The following is an 8,846-nucleotide window of genomic DNA, read 5'->3' as shown; positions in this document are numbered from 1 at the left end:
TAGGAGCCTAATTCCTCATTGAACAACACAAGGAAGTTGGAACTTGGAAGGCTAGGAAATTGGCCAAGTTTTGGCTAAAGTCAACCTAGGAAGCAGTGAGATAGATAGAGTTAGTGAAAAGGTTGCTCGAGTTTGAGAAAAGCATTGTAATCTTCTCATATTTTTTGACTAATGCAATATATAAATAGCAAGGGTTTTTAGTTGTGGCTTTCCCCAGGAAATCATTGTGTTATGTGTGATTGAATTATTTCTCTTATATGCTTCGTGATTTCATCGATTGTTTTTGTTTCCGTTGATGAGTAGAGTAGTTTCAAGTCAATTGTTTTAACATATTAAAATTTGCAATTTGAATCTAGAAGGAATTTCTACAACTTAATTGACTTATGTTATATTCATGTACTCTTTTTTTAATGATTATTAAATCATATTAGCCCCTTTTATATTCCCATGGTGTATTGGTCCCCCATACTCTTTTCGTTTTATTTGGTCTACAATCATTATGTGTTTATTGATATGCACAAGTTAAATATATTTACAACATTAGGTTTTATAACCTCATAGCATATAAAGGAAAACTTATACACGCAGGTACACTGGCCCCAAAACATATGCACACACATACACACAAGTACATTGCCCCAAAAAACAATTCTTGGCTCCCAACCTAATTAATATGTTTAGGCTCACTAGCCTAAGCTTCACATGCACATGGTATTTACAACAAAGTGGGCAAGTAGGGTTGTTACAACAATGGTCAATATGGTAAGTCAACTTGCAGGAGGCATACCTTTTGTATACAAGCTCCAATTGAGGTGATTTTCATATCACTGTAAAGGTCTCAAAGTGTAGAACAATGTCAAGAGATGGGAGCTATGCTCGCAAACTTATGACCCCAAAAGATTATGTGATGCCTCAAAATGGTTCTAGAAGGTTCCAGACCACAATTTTCCACTAGGACTTGCCACTAAAATGGACAATGGAAGCCAAATCCCTAAAATTTTCCACCCAAAAAGTATTAAGATATATGACAAATTATAGAATGATTTAGTTCGGATCAACAAGACCCCAAAAAAAAGCCAAGCATAGTAAGCCTTGAACATGATTATGTTAGATTTGGAGAAAAAATTAACTTTCAAAAATATAGTAGAGAATGAGAAATTACATGTTGGAATGCTAAGATCAATGTAAGAAATTATCACAAATTGTGCCTCAAAGATGGAATCTATAGAGCCCGAAATGTTGATCATGAAACAACTTAAACCCTTCTTGGATGTAGTTTTCGAATCATGGAAGAAGCATGCACTCTTGAAGAAGCATGACACTCTTGCAAAAGCCTACACTTCTCCTTAGAACATATGTATTGGGTTCATGTGATATCTTGCTTTTGTACAACATTAATATGATGATTTTGATATCCTATCCATTTGAGATAATATTTCTTCATCCTAAATTCTTTCCCTCTATATCAAATATTTGATCAATCTTTTTATTTGTGATTTATGGATTCTCATTTTAAATATTTTAGCTTGTTCCTTTCAATATTCTATTTCTCAGTCTTTGATAGTAATAGTAACTAGAATAATTACGATAACAAAATTGATTAATTATATAATTAATTTAATATGAGTTAATTTTAACTTTGAATTTTGACCCTAATATTGATTTATTTATCATTTATTTGGGGCTTCCTTCCCCTATTTCTTTGGTTAAATTTGACCCTGATTCTTATATTTTTTAGATTTTTAATTGAATTTTATGATATATTCTTATTTTTAATATTATTTTTATTTGATTCAAACTAGTTGTTTTAATCTAACCATTAGAGTTGATGCTTTCTCTATTTAATCTGGTGCCTAGATCTAATTCTTCATAATCGTACTACAAAATTTGTGCAATGTGATTTTTACCAAAAGATATGTCAAAATCAAGATATGGATCACAGAAACCTAAATTCAAAAATTGTTATGTCTTTAATACACTTTGGACTATTATTGTGCCGAGAGGTGCTCTACAAGATGAACCACACTGGTTGGTTCGAAACGCGTCGACAAATGGTTTCTCATGTGATTTTCGCCGAAAAATCTATCATAAAAAAAGGTGCTCTACAACCCAGTATGAGGCAAATGTGTAGGTGTAATGTGATAAAGTCTGTAAATATTTTTACTTGTCAAATTAATATGTTGAATTTAGAGTCCACTATGAGGGAGATGTAGTATCCTAAAAAAATTAAAAGTAATAAAAATTCAATTTTTATATTGTAATTTTGTTTAATAAAAATAAAATAATAATATAATAGCTATAAGTCAATATCCCTTTTACCTTATAAATTAAAATAATGATTTTGTAACCATATTTAAATTTAATTAATAAGCATGTCAAAACTTTAATACTTAAAATAAACTTACTATATAACAATATTTTTGACCATGGATATTTACACCAACTTTACCATAGATATTATTACATGCCCACCTTTACTACAATATTATGGTTCATCAATACCACATGCCCAAAAACCATCTCTCATTTCACAATCAAAATATTTTAAGTTTGCAAATATTTTTACATTTTGGGTAATTAAAATAAACTTACTATATAACAATATTTTTGACCATGGATATTCACACAAACTTTACCATAGATATTATTACATGCCCACCTTTACTACAATATTATGGTTCATCAATACCACATGCCCAAAAACCATCTCTCATTTCACAATCAAAATATTTTAAGTTTGCAAATATTTTTACATTTCGGGTACTTAAAATAAACTTACTATATAACAATATTTTTGACCATGGATATTCACACCAACTTTACCATAGATATTATTACATGCCCACTTTTACTACAATATTATGGTTCATCAATACCACATGCCCAAAAACCATCTCTCATTTCACAATCAAAATATTTTAAGTTTGCAAATATTTTTACATTTCGGGTACTTAAAATAAACTTACTATATAACAATATTTTTGACCATGGATATTCACACCAACTTTACCATAGATATTATTACATGCCCACCTTTACTACAATATTATGGTTCATCAATACCACATGCCCAAAAACCATCTCTCATTTCACAATCAAAATATTTTAAGTTTGCAAATATTTTTACATTTCGGGTTAATATGTTGGACTTTTTAAGATGTAAAGAATATGTAAACATTTAATAAAAGGTGAAAAGTATAGAGCTCACTACTAGGGATATGTTGTAATATCCTAAAAAAATAAAAATAAATAAATTATTTCAATTTTATATTGTAATTTTGTTTAATAAAAACAAAATAATAATATACATATAGTAGTAGTTATAAGTCAGTACTTTATAAATTAAAATAATGATTTTGTAATATATTTAAATTTAACTAATAAGCACATCAAAACTTCAATATTTACAATAAACTTACTATATAACAATATTTTTAACTATAATATTCACACCAACTTTACCATAGCCATTATTACTTGTAAATAAGTTTTGTTACAATACCATGGCTCATCAATACCACATGTCGAAAAATCATCTCTCATTTCACTGAGGTAATGTAAGAAAGTTTGTACCAGGGCACATGTGTAGGTGTAATGTAAGAAATTTGTAAATATTTTCATCTCGGCTTAATATGCTAAATTTATAAGATGTAAATGATTTGTAAACATTTAATAAAAGGTTAAAAGTAATATAGAGCTCACTACGAATATGTTGAATTTATAAAGATGTAAAGGATTCGTAAACACATTTAATAAAAAGTTAAAAGTAATATCGAGCTGTAGTATCCTAAAAAAAAGTAATTCAAATAATAAAATTCATATTTTATATTGTAATTTTGTCTAATAAAAATAAAATAATATAATATAATATATATATGTTAGATCTAAGACTTTTGTGATCCTTAAGGGATATTCTTACTTTATTAGGAATTATTTTATTAAAATTAATAAACTCATAACAACTACTTTATAAATAGATAATATTTTGCAACCAATTCTTAACCCATATTGGATTATTTTAATTAATTTAAGAATTATTCTTAATATATTAATAGAAAAAATTTAAAAATTAATAATTGTGATTCTTAATAGCTACTTTATAACTTAATATATAATATTTTTAATAAATAACTCCTAACTGCCCATTGTATTTACCTTATTAACTAATCACTAATGGCTAGTTTTCAACACCTAATTCTGGGCAATGATGCATCCATGCTATTTATTTTTTAAGATTGATTGATTTTTTCACCTTGTCCCGAGGATGAACCACATTAGTTTGTTCAAAACATCGACCAAATCCTAATGATGTGATTAATCCAAAAGACATTTATCTAAAATATACATATAGTAGTAACTATGAGTTAATATCCCTTTTACCTTATAAATTAAAATAATGATTTTGTAACCATGTTTAGATTTAATTAATAAGCACATCAAAACTTTAATACTTACAATAAACTTACTATATAACAATATTTTTAACCATTATATTCACACCAACTTCACCATATATATTATTACTTGTAAATAAGCTATGTTATAATACCATGGCTCATTAATACCACATGCCCAAAAACCATCTCTCATTTCACAACCAAAATATTTTATTTGATTTGCGCTCTACACCCAGAATAGGGCAAATGTGTAGGTGTAATGTAAGAAAGTTTGTAGATATTTTTACATGTCATCTTAATATGTTGAATTTATAACATGTAAAGGATTTGTAAACATTTATTAAAAAGTTAAAAGTAATATAGAGCTCACTACCAGGGAAATGTTATTAACTTACATTACCATGGATATTATTAACTTTGTTACAATACCATGGACCCATACCATGGCTCATCAATACCACATGCCCAAAAAGTATCTCTCTTTTTACACTCAAAATAAGTTATAAATATATAATTTTGATTTAATTTTATGACATTATACAAATAAAAATAAAAATAAAATAAAATTAGTAATTATAATTATTAATAATTAAACGAGCCTAGATCCATTTAACTTCGAACCTATCAAGCTCCAAGAGGGATCAAATCTTTCGAGGTGCAAAATGAATCTACAAATATGGAAATAAATTAGTTGTATGTCATATCTCATAAGTAAACATTATAGTTTCAAAAATCAAAGCAAACATGCTTGTTTGATACCATATTGAGGTTTACAATGCTTGAGAAATTATGCACCTAGAATCTCTACATGGTCACTAGAACAACCTAAAATACAAGCAAACAAATCAATGAATTATATTATGATACTTCACGTATTAAATATAGTAAGACAAAGCCTTGAATATTTAGATACAGGTTTTAAATTAGATTGTAGTCTAAGTATTTTATGTTTTACTCATTTTTTATTAATTTTATTTAAAAATTAGTAAGAATTTGTCGTTTACATATTCCAAAGGCTTTAAAAAAAAATGCTAATCTCATCTATATATTCAAAAACACATTTTAAATAATAATTACAATTTTACCAATATATATATATATTTTTGCTGAAGCAAGAGTCGATCCTTCTATTTCATTAAATCAAAAATAAAATTACAGCATATATCAAAAAACCTGACTTCCTCATGGACTCAGGAAAATCAAGGGCATTCTGCCATAGAAATGACCCTTCCTTTTACAACATACAATGCTAATCTCTCAGATAATACCTTAGGTTGAACTTTACCCTTCATTAACCTAATGTAAAACTTCAGAACCCTCCCTGTTTCTGTCGCGAAAAGCCTGATAAGACCAATGGTCCCACAAAACCGTTCAAATCTGACCATCATTTCATGCTGCTAAATCAAACGGCTCTGCGAAATATCGGATAGCCTAAATGTTCGATCTTTAACGCGCGATGAAGAATGGTATTCATTACCACTCCCTCATATATATATATATATAACTAAATTTAATTAAAAACCAAAACTTAAAACACTTATACAAATTACTTCCAACCTTATAAAACTTGGTAACATAAAACCACCTGCTAATAATTAATTTAAAGTATTATACTCCCCCAAAAGTGGATAATAAATTATATTAATAACCCAAAACATACTCCCCCAAAAGTGGATAATAAATTATCTTAATAACCCAAAACAATGCTAATTCAAACATAACCACCGTTTCACCAGCCACAAAACTAACCTGACAACGATTGACCGTTTGAGAGCCTCAAAACCTTATCCATTTAGACCATGTGCACTAAGTTCTAATACCTTCCCATTTAGAATAAGGAGACATTAATTTAAAAGGGTAATCTGGATATATTCTTAGAAATATTCACATGTTCTTATTGACTATGAACTAATTTTATTAAGGCGGCTTGTTTTCCTCGGTGGTGATTAGCCACCAAAAAAGACATACACAATAAATAAATATATAAGAGACGTGGGTGTATGGTTTAGGGCATACATATAAATATCATATTATAATTATATAAAAGATCGGTGAAAAGATTATTTAGCAAAGAAAAAATAAAGGAAGATAAAAATATAGCGAATGAAAGAGGATACTAAACCTATATGGCATTGTGAAAATATAGTTTGACCTTTTCAAAAGGCACATGGTCAAATATTTTTCATGAAGTACCATATCTAAACAACATTTTTCAAAATAAGTAGGTAATTTTATGTGTACAATATTTATAAAATAAATAAATTAATGTAAATTTATTTTAAATTTTAATTTATTAAGTATTTTGAAAAAATTATATTTGGTAAGGTTTATTATTTTTTTAATGATATTATTGATGTATTTTATAAAAAAATTATAAGTTTGATAAAACTATATTTTTATCATGTCTAATATATTAATTTAGGGTGGGGAATTAAACCGGTGACTATACATCAAGGAGGTCTTAATAGAGCACCTGATCACCGTCTATCTAAGATCCCCTAGACCCAATCACTGTCTATCCAAGGCCCTCTAGACGTATTTTACAAATTAATTAAAATCAATAAAAAAATTATTATATCCCAGTAGAGTTTAAATGTATTAATTTTTATTTTTTTTAATTAAAATTTTATACAATTTTGAGTGATATTCTAATAGGTGCTTTACAACCCAATATGAAGGTTATGGTGGAATGGTGTAAATGTTTGTAAACATTTATATGTTGCTTAATTAAATATAATAAAAGGTTAAAAATAATGATGATGATGATTAACATCCACTAAGACCAATGTGGTCTATCGGACCTCAAGAAAAGAGAGTCTAATTGTCATTCTTCAAAATCTTGTTTCTGTGATCAAAGAGCAGGGAAAGAAGCGTTCCAAGATTGCTATAGTTGGGTTGGCTTAATAAGTCAAGAAGATTGGAGGTGTGGCTGATGATAGGGAATTGAGAGCGGATGTGGGCAAGAGTCGGGCAGTCTAAAAGGAAGTGCTTTTTCATCTTCCACCTTCTTAGTATCACAAATCTGACAAATTCTATCGTCCCAGGGAGTCTTGGGAGTAGACCACCGCTCGGTCTCACTCCGAAGCTCATGAGAGTTAGTTCTAATCCTAACGATGTTCATTTTCTTCTTAGTGCTAGTCAACATAGAGAGATAATTCTGGTTATCGAGGGTGGGGTTGATCACCTCCTTATAGTACCTTAGCTTCCTTTTACCCTCCAGCTCCTTAGCATCCCACATTTTGTCCTTAAAATTGAAGGTAATAATATCTTTGATATTGTCCTTGCTTCCCATTATGATCTCCTCCTTAATCCCCCAAAGGTTGAGCCAAGGCTGAGCATCTTGATGCCACCCGCGCTTGAGGTGCAGGTGGGGGTTTTGACTAAAGTTAGAAGCAATTTTTGGGAGCCTCTTGGATTCCATATTGTGAAGCTTCTTCTTATACATCAGATATCTAAACATAGCCATACTTTCAATGGGGGACAACCCAACTTCGATCAAGAGGATAGGATAGGGAGTATTACCCTTGATCTTGAGGTTATAGGTTATGAATTGCTTTTGGATCATCTCAATATTTCTCCATGACTCCCTAGATATACTACACCCCCAAACTTCACATCTGTATAAGATAACAGGGGTGACGAGAATCTAAAAAATGAACCTTTTTTTACTCCAAATGTAAAGATTGGTTTAATTACAATTGTTTTCAAGCTCATAATAAGCTTTCTATCCTCTGATAATTATTTTCTCGATATTATAATTCCAGTTGAGTTGATGAGGAAAGTCAATACCCAAATATTTATAAGAAGAAACATGCTCAAGACAATGGTTATCATAGACGAAACTACCATGGGTGATCTTTTTGGATTTAATGATCATGACTTTAGTCTTGTCGGTATTAACTGTCATACCCATCTTGGAGTAGTAGACATGAAGAATATTAAGTTGCTTGTCTAGGTCATCGTGGCTCCTTGTAAGAAGAATGATATAATCAACATAAAGGAGAAGAGTAATGATAATACCAGCAAGCTTGGTGCCTTTGCAACCCATAGTTTCCAGACACTCCTCTAGCTTATCGATGTAAATACCAAAAAAGGTAGGGGAAAGGGGACAACCTTGCTTAACCTTGATATTACATTTAATATCTTTAGACCACCCTTCATTGGCCTTAAGCTTGGCAATGCTAGTCTTGTAGAGGTGGATCACAACAATCCTTAGTTTATGAGGAATCATGATCTCTTCAAGCCTCTCCCAGAGCTTATCTCGGGGAACAGTGTCGAAAGCTTTTCTAAAGTCCACAAAAAACATAAGAGATTGGTTTTACTATTTCAACATTCCTATGCGATGATCCTAAGGGTGACAAGGTGGTCGATGGTTGAGTGATGTCTCAAAAAACGAGCTTGCCCTTTAGCTCTTTTACCCTAGTTCTCAAGCCAAAGGCTAAGCTTTTT

This window comes from Pinus tabuliformis, chromosome 5_1 (assembly GCF_031772625.1).
Source record: "Pinus tabuliformis cultivar Carrire ecotype Pingquan chromosome 5_1, CPIR1, whole genome shotgun sequence".
NCBI classification, from domain to species: Eukaryota; Viridiplantae; Streptophyta; class Pinopsida; order Pinales; family Pinaceae; genus Pinus; species Pinus tabuliformis.
Note: the sequence above shows the minus strand (reverse complement) of the source record.